This window comes from Nansenia antarctica (genome assembly GCF_963989245.1).
Source record: "Nansenia antarctica genome assembly, chromosome: 2".
NCBI classification, from domain to species: domain Eukaryota; kingdom Metazoa; phylum Chordata; class Actinopteri; order Argentiniformes; family Microstomatidae; genus Nansenia; species Nansenia antarctica.
Window position 1 is genome coordinate 64,247,515 of NC_137675.1, and position 11,359 is coordinate 64,258,873.

Consider the following 11,359-nt stretch of genomic DNA (forward strand, 5'->3'; position numbering starts at 1 on the left):
GTTATCCAAGACAAACTCAAAGTTAAAAGTTTAATGTGACACGTCACATGTTTCTGTGGTTTTGCCAGATTTGCCAGAGTTCAGTATAGCAAAGATTTTAACATTAGGCTTGACTAGCTAATTGATAATGAGTATGCCTTTATTCAATATAGAATAGTCATTTACAATGCACAGATAACCTAAAGCATTGATCAGTTCAGGATAAGCATATGCATATAATGGGTTAGCCATACTAGCATAAGACTGACTGTTCCAAAAATGTCATCTGGCCAGGTTTTACATAGGCTGATGTCACATTTTACATCTGCTTTAGCTACCAGCATTGTAATGAAATTATTACAGAAAGTAATAACATGTAAGTGATAACAATAGACTTTCATTAAAAATTCAAATTAAACATTACCAATGAACTTCTGGCTTACAAGTAAAAATATAGGATTTCAAAGATGTCCATGATAGTCCATATAAAAGAGGTAGGTGGACACTTTGGGTGTGAACCATGCTGTGTGGCAGCTGAATCTGATCAACTGGCTCTGTAGACATAACACACAGGAGATGTTGTACTCTGTAGCTGCAGAGTTGCTATAGAAACAGTCCTGTTTGATATGATAGACACTGTTTTAGGAAGTGCTACCAGGGAAATACCTATTTTTGAGTGTGGTCAACGTTTTCTTCTTGTTTATTGTCAGTGTGCCATATTTGTCGCAGAATAAACAATAGCAAACTGTACCCAGTACTGAAGCCCTTCATCCAGCCAACCAGTGTTGCCCATGAAACAATGTGCTATTGTATATATACAGTTCTCCATAATTGTTCAAAGGGCTTGATTATGGCTTAATTTTAATCTCAAAAAGACACCTGCATAGCAGGCATGAGGTGGCATCTAAATTAGCCACTGATCTTAAAATAACCAATCTAAAAAGGGACATTGACAGTAATACAATGATACAGTAATATACAAAAGCTGTAAACACCTAATTCTAACCTCTTTCAGTAAGGTGGCATCCTACTGAAACATTGTGACAAACCACATGTCTATCACATAAACACATGCTTTGGCCTTAGTCCCTTGTAATCTATAGATCAGTACAATACCCCTAAATGCCTCTGAATCACGTTCTGGGGATGTAACATCCCATTACATTTCTAGCCAGCACTGACTTCCATTGTGAACTGCCAGCTAGGCCTAGTGCCTAAACTTCTCTTCTGACTCCTCATTTGCTTGGTTGTCATTGTGCAGCTTTAACTTTCCTTTACTCATTAAATGTCTATAGGCTGTCTCTCACCTAAATGTCTCTCACCTATAAATACAGCAAATAATTACTACAATATTAAATGAATGCAGGTTTTGTTTTTGGAATACGCATTTCCAGATAAAATGTCTGTTTAACAACAGTGTAATTATGTCTCAAGAGAAATAGTCTGTCCTAGAATCCAGTCTGACATGTGTATCAATGTGCACACACACACTTGGTCGCCATTTATCAAACTGCTTTATTGGTCACGTTGTACATTCAACATGCAGTAGCTGGTATAGCGCCCCTACAGGCCACTATCGGTACATCTCCCTTTTTCTAAGGATTAAGATGAAGTTGATCTCAGAGAATAACAGTTCACAGATATTACAAGTCTATATCTATAGCTTAGCATACGTACTAGAATTCTCAAGATGTACTCTCCAGCTTGTACAAATAAACAATGTAACGGTACTCTAACAGTACAATTATTACACTTCTCTTAACTCTTCCCTTTTTTTTTTTTTTTTTTTTCATTGAAAACAAACTGTAATGGAACCATACAGCATCAATTCACAAATAACCTGAGTCCAGAAACAAACAGTAATGACCCTGAGAACAGAACTCCAAGTCCGCAATAAAAAATTAAATAAAAATAATAAACCCACCCTTTCTGTGCGTGTTATTAGCACTCCTCTACAAGTCTCCTAGGTTTGACAATGGACCTACTCGGCCTTTGAACCCGCTCCACCCCAGGGGAGGGTGACTCGACAGGAGGGCTGTCCGTGTCTGATTGAGTATGCCCCCCTTCTATTTGCTCTCCCGGAGTCTCCCTGTCATTGCCATTCTCTGCAGGCTGTGGTTCTGGGCGTGGAATCTTCAACAGGTGTCTCCGGTTCCTGCGGATTGTATTGCCATTCTCGGTAAGTACCTCGTATGATCTTGGAGCAGTCTCTTTAAGGACCTGTGCGACCGGTCCCCATCTTCCTTCGCATCTGACTCTCACTAGGTCCTCTCGTTCAAGAGGTCCCAAGGGCCGTGCTCTTTTGTCATAGGCACGTTTGGACCGGTCCTCTCTCTGTGTGGACCGGTGCTCTCTCTGTGTGCGGTGGTCAGCGCGCTGGAGCAGGTGCTCTGCTGACGGCAGCTTTGTCTTGAGCCTCCTGTTCATCAGCAACTCTGCTGGTGAGCGGCCACCTTCCAGCGGTGATGCTCTGTAGTTGAGGACTGCCAGGTACGGGTCCTCACCCGCTTCCGCTGCTTTCCTTAGCAGTCGTTTCACGATTTGCACTCCCTTTTCCGCTAGACCATTTGACTGCGGGTACAGTGGGCTTGAGGTTACATGCTTGAATCCATACTGTTTTCCGAACTCTGCGAACTCCTGGCAGCTAAACTGCGGCCCATTATCACTTACTAAAGTCACTGGAATACCGTGCCTTGCGAAAATAGACTTAGAATGAGCGATCACTTGCTTTGCTGTGGTATCAGACAACAGCGCATACTCTGGATAGTTTGAATGGTAGTCCACTATGATTAAATAGTCTCTCCCTTTCAGCTGAAATAAGTCTGCACCTACTTTTTCCCATGGCTCGGTTGGTTTGCTATGAGGCAGAAGCGGCTCTCTAGGCTGCATATATCTATGCTGTTGGCAAATCCCACATCGCTGTACTACAGTCTCAATATCTCTGTTCATGTATGGCCAAAACAGTACCTCACGAGCCCGCCTCTTGCTTTTCTCTATTCCCAAATGGCCCTCATGTGCTAACTTAGCCATCTCTGGTCTCATGGAGCCGGGAACTACTATTTTGTTACCTTTAAGGAGTACCCCGTCGATCACTGTCAGTTCATCTCTAGTGTGACGATACGGACTTGGCAGTATCCTGGCCTCATCTCCTGGTGAGAGGATGGCCGCTATGACCTCCTGCAACTCTCTGTCGCTTGCTGTTTCCTGCGCGAACTGGGCCCATTTCTCATTTGATGCAGGCAGCTGGGCCTTCACACAGTCCACATGGATTTGCACCTCCTGCTCGGTGCTGCTCGGGCCCGTGTCACTCAAACTCGCTCTGCTGAGAGCGTCTGCCACTATTAAGTACTTTCCTGGAGTGAACTCGAGCGTCATGTGGTACTTCTGTAGCCGTAACATGAGACGCTGGATGCGTGGCGGTGCATCTCCAAGTGGCTTTCTGGAAATGGCAATAAGCGGCTTGTGATCAGTCTCTAGTATTATTTCCCTGCCGTAGATATATTCATGGAACTTTTCACATCCGAAAACCGCGCCTAATGTCTCTTTCTCAATTTGCGCATAGTTGCGCTCTGCAGATGACATCGTTCGGGATGCGTAAGCGACGGGAAACCATTCTGTGCCGTGTCGTTGGAGCAGCACCGCTCCGAGACCCTCTTTGGATGCATCAGTAGAGACTTTGACCGGTTTGTCAACATCATAGTACTTTAACACCGGCTCTTTGATCAGGTTGGCCTTTAACACCTCCCACTCATTTGCATGTTCGTGTTCCCACTGCCATTCGTTTTGCTTTTCCAGTAGACTACGGAGGGCCTTTGAGCTTGCAGACAGATTTGGTATGAACTTCCCCATGTAGTTGACTAACCCTAATGCTCTTTGCAGGTCTGTTTTATCTTTTGGCGCTGGCATCTCTACTATTGCCCTTATTTTCTCTGGATCAGGCTGTATCCCTTCCGCGGACAACTTGTCACCTAGGTAAGTAACCTCTGTCACCCCAAACTCACATTTCGACTTGTTCAGTTTAAGCCCTGCTTTACGTGCTTGTTCTAGCACCCCGCGTAGCCTCTCGTCGTGTTCTTCTTTTGTTGTGCCCCAGACCACTATGTCGTCAATAAACACACCCACACCCTCCATACCATCAAACAGCTGCTGCACTGTTTTGTGGAACACCTCTGGAGCTGAGCATATCCCAAACGGTAAGCGGAGAAAGCAATGCCTTCCAAATGGTGTGTTAAAGGTACACAGTTTGGAGCTGTCTTCGTCTAGAACGATCTGATAGAACCCTGATGATGCGTCTAACTTAGAAAAGAAACGCGCGCCTGCCATAGCATTAGTTATGTCTGAGTTAGTTGGTAGTTTGTAGTGTTCTCTTTTGATCCACTTATTCAGGTCTTTTGGGTCTATACAGAGCCTCAAGTCACCATTCTTTTTCTCAACTATCACCAGAGAACTGACCCACTCAGTCGGTTCCTCTACTTTCCTCACTATGCCCTTCTCTATAAGGGCTTGTAGTTCTGCTTTCAGCCTAGCTTTAAGGGTCACCGGCACCTTCCTTGCCGGGTGGATGACAGGTTCCGCATTTGCTTTTAACTGGATTCTGTACTGCCCAGGTAGGCATCCTATACCACCGAAGACGTCTCTATATTGCTTCCTTATTTTTTCTGTGTCAGCTACAGTCTCATGCTGTTCCTCAGCTGCACCACTAGGTGTCACTACAGACCTGTCAATTACATGCACTCTTTTGATGAGGCCCAATCTCTCACAGGATTTCAGACCTAATATGGTCTGTCTATCACCCTCAACCAACACAAACATAGCATTAACAGAGTGCCCTTTCCTTGACAGTGTGACCCTACATACCCCTTTTGTAGGAATCGGTTCATCATTGTACGTTCTCAGATTAACCTTTTTCACATGCACTTTTGGCTTCTTGTACAGTTTATTAAAGTCTTTCATCGTCAGTATGTTCACCTGAGCCCCCGTGTCCAATTTCAGAGGAATTGTCGTTCCATTGATTTCCAGATTGGCTATCCACTCCTCCTTATTGTCCTCGTTCTCCACAGTTCCCACGAACCACTTCTCGTCATCCTCGTCTGTGTCGGTCGTGTCGCTGCCTTGTTGCACCACCTGTACTTTCTTTGACAGGCAGCATCGGGCGTAGTGATTCTTCCTACCGCATTTGCGACAGTCCACACCGTAAGCCGGGCAGTTATTCGCTGCATGTCTGCCCCCGCATCTGTCACAGTCTGTGTCCTTTGTGGGCCTGGGCGCGCGGGACTTTCCTTTGCTGTTCCACCTGCTAGCGGCCCTCTCATGCACTCTCTCATGCACCGCGTCCACCGATGCTGGTTCGGGCTCGAATGACTTGAGCTGCATCTTGGCGCTCTCTGACGCCTGGCAGATTTGTACTGCCTTCTCCAGGCTCAAATTGGATTCTCTGAGCAGTTGCATTCTCACCTTCTTGTCGACAACGCCGATGACGACCTGATCCCTTATTAGCGAGTCACACAATGTGCCAAAGTTGCACGACTGGCTTTTCAGACGCAAGTCCGTGACAAACTGTTCAATGGATTCTGACTCGGCCTGTACTCTGTTGCGAAAAACATACCGTTCGTACGTCTCGTTTTTCCTAGGTGTGCAATATTCCTCAAACTTTGCTAGCACTGCTGCATACTTTTGGTCATCGCCCTCAGGAAACCGAAACGTGTTGAAAACGTCCCTCGCGGCTCTGCCTGCCACTGTGAGAAGCAGTGCTACCCTTCGACGTTCATGTTTCGCCTCTTCCAGACCGATTGCCAACACGTACAGCTCAAAACTTTGCTTGAAAGCTTTCCAGTTCTCGTGGACATTTCCACTTAACTTCAACTCGTCCGGCGACCGAATGTTATTCATCTTTGTAGGCTAGTGTCACCCCACTCCTGGTACCATGTATCAATGTGCACACACACACTTGGTCGCCATTCATCAAACTGCTTTATTGGTCACGTTGTACATTCAACATGCAGTAGCTGGTATAGCGCCCCTACAGGCCACTATCGGTACAACATGGAAACACAAATATTGGCAAATGTTTGAAAGGAGAAATTCACGTGCCAGTTTGCACTGCAGTTTTTCTATGAACAAATTAATCCATTTACACAACCGGGTCAATGATCAACCTGTGACTAATCATTAACGCACTGTCGTCCGTTGTCATTATGCTGGGCAAAATAAATTGGACATACAGTCATTCTAAATATCCACATACTTGCTCAGACACTCATTAAAAAGAATAACAGACAAGTGTATGGCCTCAAACTATTTGTTTGTGTATTTTAAACATACCGGTAGGCTATCATCCGACAGGTTCAACCGAAAAAAGTCGATAGCTCTATCATTGCAGTATGTGTCAACTCCGTGCACGAACAACGTGGCCACTGTGTGTTTATGTTTGCCAGGCGTCTGTCGCCTACAACATGGCGGACATGACAAGGGCATACACTGTACCGGTGGAGCCTAGTTCTAAAAGAAGTTAATAATAATCATGAGAATATTATAATAGATAGAAGAAGAAGAAGACAATACAAATGATACATGGTTAATCAATCATTATTCATAATTATTCAATAACAACATCTATCCTACTTACCACATGCACTGTACATACTTGTTGTTTTGTCCCCCCGCCCGAACTACCCATTGTACATATTATATGTCTGTCCCCCTGCCCGAACTACCCACTGTACATACTTTGTGTTTTGTCCCCCGCCCCCACCTGTGGTGTATGTCCCCACCTGTCCTACCCGCTGTACATACCTTATGTTTTGTTGTATTGTTCTTCCCATGTTGGATGTATGTTTATCTTGTAGATAGTACTAGTTATTTGTCTGTATTATCTTGTAGATAGTACTAGTTTTTTGTCTGTCTTACATGTAACGATGAATTGAGAATCAAGGACCCCAATTGAAATAAGCCAGTGGCTTTCTTGGGTTTTTATCCTGTTAGTTGACCTTGTATGTAATATGTACTTTCATGTACCTACTTCTGCAAATCTTCTAATAAAGTTTTCAATCAATCAATCAATCAATCAAACCATTTGATGATGGTGGCTGTATGGACTCCATAAGCCATTCCTGGAAAGACGGCTCCCCTGCGTTCCTCCAGTGTCTCATAATGATTTGTTTTCCAACCATTATACTGGTCTGAATAAATTCTGCAGCTCCACATAGAGACGTCATTTGTGGATCACTGAGAACATACAGTCTCGGACAAAACTCAAAGTTGTCCTGGGTAATGTTTTGCACCCATTCGTGGATCTTTCGCCAGTAATTTTGAATCATAGGACATTCCCAAAGTAAGTGAACCAGGGTCCCTTCCGGCCTGCAACATTTCCAGCAATCAGCATTGTCCTTGAGCTTCAGCCTGAACATCCTGGAGGGGGTCCAGTAGAACCGGTTAAGAACCTTGAACTGGATCAATCTAATTTTAATGTCTCTCGATACTCTCTTAATGTTCTCACATATTTTGTCCCATTCTTTTTCTGTGAAATCAATTTTCAAATCAACTGACCAAATGACCTGACATTCGCCCTCTATTAAATGATTTCTTGTTTTGTTTTATTTAACCAGGAAAGGGGGGGGGGATTGAGAGATTAAACATGCAGGTAGGTAGGCCCAGGATGGATGGTGTTAGCTGGACTGGGGGAGTAGGGTGAGGGGTGTGTGGAGGTCAGGCAGGCAGACCGTCTGATCCGCACCCAAGCGACCCCAGGTGTCGTTATGTGGTACAGCATTCAAGAGGGTCCTATCCAAGACAGGCAGCAGCAAATATTTAGCTACAGTAACATTATTTAACCTATGTTTATATTGTTGGCTCTCCAGCTACAGCATCAGAGACCCCATTCACCTTGGCAAAGAAGGGAACTTTGACCAATGACAAGGTGGAGGAAATTCACAGGGCTGTTACCAGGTTTGTGGTCAAGGGACTGCATTCCTTTTCCACTGTGGAATCTCCCTGTTTCAGGTAAAGTGACGTGAAAACAATATTTGTTTACTTTATGTTTATAAATCTGTGCCATTAGACAATTATGTCAAAACAAAACAAAAGTCAAAATTACTAATAATAAATATCCTCAAATATGTTTACAGAGAGATGACCACCGCCCTCAATCCTCGCTACAAACCGCCATCCAGGGATGCTCTGTCCAATACCCTTATTCCTGCATGGTACTCCGTAGAAAAAGAAAACCTCATTAAGGAATTAGCACACATAAATGTGGCTGCTATTACCTGTGATGGGTGGACGAGTGTGGCACAGGACCACTATTTAACGGTTACTGTGCACTACTCGATTCATGGCCACATTAAAAGTGGGGTGCTTCGCCCATACCCTAAACCTTGCAGCCCAGAAGGTTTACTCCATCAGTGCAGTTACACGGTGGTGTGCCAGACTGCGCACAGTTGTGGTGTGGCTGAAGCGGTCCACCCTGTCCAAACATGTCCTGCGGGAGAAGCAGCGACTTCTGAGTAAGTAGCGCCTATAAATCTCAAAAGGTTATGTTTGTTTCAAACATCTTCAGCAATGTAGATTGTAATTCAAAATGTGTTTCAGACCTGCCAGAACACAACATGATTCTGGATGTCAGAACACGGTGGAACTCCCTGTTCCTGATGGTAGAGCGGTTTCTGGAGCAGTACCCAGCCATCCAGGCAGCTTCACTGGACCAGCGACTCAGAAAGCCAATGGAGAAAGACGTGATGGACAAGATGGGTGTATTTTACTTAAGCACACTTTATGAGTTAGCAATAACATTTCACTGCACATTATACCTGTGTGATGGAGTATGGAGAAGTGGACCTTGAAAAGATCAGTTGTTAAACAACTTTGTTGATGTTTTTTATTCTTTATTTTATCTTCTTTTTTCACCCAGGCTGGAAAGGCTCACAGACAATGACTTCCAGAAAGCAGAGGAGTTTGTGAACGTCATGAAGTTGCTGTACACCTCAACCCTCTGCGTATCCAGTGAGAGGTCCCCCACATGTGGCGAAATTCTCCCCATCCTGAACAAGCTGGAGAAGCATTTCAGGGTGGTTGAAGGAGACGACACTCAGTTCACCCGTGCTGTGAAAGAGGCGGTCTGGGGAGATCTGAAAAAGCGATACCAGGTATTTTCCATTTCCAAGCATAGCCTATGCTTACAAAAGGGCAAACCACATAATTTCACTGTTAGACACTAAACAGTTTGTCATGTTCATTTACAGAATCCAGATATTCAGAACTTTCTCCAGGAGGCCACTTCGATGGACCCTCGCTTCAAAGGCAGATTTAAATATGCTGATGCCTGGGAGAGGTTGAAGAAAGCAGCAGTTGCCAGTGCCAGTGCAACAGAACAGGTATTTTATCCTCATCCTTGTTTACTATGTGTCCTATAATACCGTTTCTATGATGAAGTATTGCTATTTATGTGCAAAATTGTGCCTACAGCTTCCAATGGCGGGCACAGGGCCAGGGGAAGAAGATTCAGATGAGGACAAGGCAGAGGAACATGTAAGTTCATAAATAATCATGGAATACCTCAAATGAACGAATGCAATTTTTTAAGTATGTTTGTCTAAACACTACTTTTATGTATTTTTCAGCACAAGAAGCGTGCCAAAAAGTCAGCCCTAGAGGAGCTGTTTGAGGATGAGGACCTAGAGCTTCTTCAGGAAACAGAATCAGAATCAGAATCAGAATCAGAAGACTTTTATTGCCATGACATGTAAACATGTTAGGAATTTGGTTTGGTACCATGGAGCACGGTTTACAGAAGGACAGGTGCAAGACAGGACAAGACAGTGCAAACCAACATCAAAGTGCAAGAGTCATAATTAATATAAATATAAAGTGCAGAGATCAAGTGTTCAAGTGTTCAAGTGTTCATATCCAGACAGTGCAAAGCTCTCTGGGTGGGGGTGGAGGGAGGGTAGATAGATAGGGGTCAGGTCAGGGGGGGGGGGGGCAGCGGCATTTAGGGACCAGTAATAGTGCCCTCCCCATCACTGAAGTGGTCCAGAAAGAAATTTAACTGTACACAAGTTTGTCTTCAATCCCATCAGGTCAAGACCCTGTAGCCTGGTGGTGGGGTAAGCGGGACAGCCTCCCCATACTGTCTAAGCTTTCAGATAAATACATGTGCGTACAAGCCTCATCCACACCATCTGAGAGGGTTTTCTCATGTGCAGGTCATGCAATTAGTCAAGAGAGGTGTCGTATTTTGCCAGAGAAGGCAAATATGCTGATCTTTTTGCAAAAGAATTGCTGAGGTAGGAGTTTTATTTTTATTTATTTTAATTTGAGTGTATATTTAACTGTAATATTATATATATGTATATTGTGCCTCAGTCAGCAGGAGTTTTATTTTCATTTATTTTAATTTGAGTGTATATTTAACAATATATATTGTGCCTCAGCAATAAAAAAGTGAAAAGCTGTTTAATGTTGTCGACCGTGTTATTATTATATATATATATATATATATATATATAAATATATATATATATATATATATATAAATATATATATATATATATAATATATATATATATATACAGTATGTCATTTAAAAAAATCTAAAGTACCGAATTAAGTACCGTTTCGGTACCGGTACCGTTTTTAAAGTATCGGTTAGGTACCGGTACCGGATAAAACCCAAACGATACCCAACCCTAGTCACGACGAGAAAACGCTGGTGATGTGGTACCCCATGCAGCTCGCCGCAGATATCAAGTTGCAGGTGCTCCCAGGGTTGAGATGGCCAGTCCAACGGCTGCATGGGCGGGGGTGGAGCTGGAGCCCTGGTCTTACCACTAAGGAGACAGGCAGTGCAATCCTTGACCAGGGTTTCGAGTTCCCTGTCGATGCCTGGCCACCACACAACATCACGACAGCGCTGTTTGAGCCTGACTATGCCCAGGTGACCCTTGTGCGCCATAGCAAGGATACGCGCCCGAAGGACACCTGGGACCACAGTGCAGAACCCGCGAGCGACACAGGTCTCATTCCAAACCGACAACTCCTCCCTGATCCTGGAGTAAGTGAGTAGCTCGTCAGGTACTCTTGCCGGCCACCCCTGCGTGATGTAGGTTGAGAGTGTAGAGAGGGTGGGGTCATCGGCTGAGGCATCCCGGAGCTCTTTCAGCGACACCGTCTCCTGAAGGGGTGTGTGGAGGAGCTGGACGAGGTCATGCTCAGCCTGGTCCAGTCCGGGGGTCAAGGTTGGGGCTGTGGGTGGGCTGGGGATTGAGCGTGATAGCAAGTCGGCTACCACGTTGTCTCGTCCTGGCGTGAACTGTAGCCGATAGTTGTACTGCTGCAGGCGGTCGGCCCAGCGGTGGAGGCGGAGTGGCTTGTGACCGGTGCCAGA

At 44.7% G+C, this 11,359-nt stretch overlaps 1 long non-coding RNA gene across 1 annotated transcript; it reads left to right on the forward strand.

The window, feature by feature from the left end:
• Window positions 1–9,218: 9,218 nt before the first annotated feature.
• Window positions 9,219–9,659, forward strand: LOC308150872. Its single transcript, XR_013937261.1, has 3 exons — window positions 9,219–9,347; window positions 9,439–9,501; window positions 9,594–9,659. It is a non-coding gene; the product is annotated as an uncharacterized lncRNA (long non-coding RNA).
• The last annotated feature ends 1,700 nt before the right edge of the window (window positions 9,660–11,359 follow it).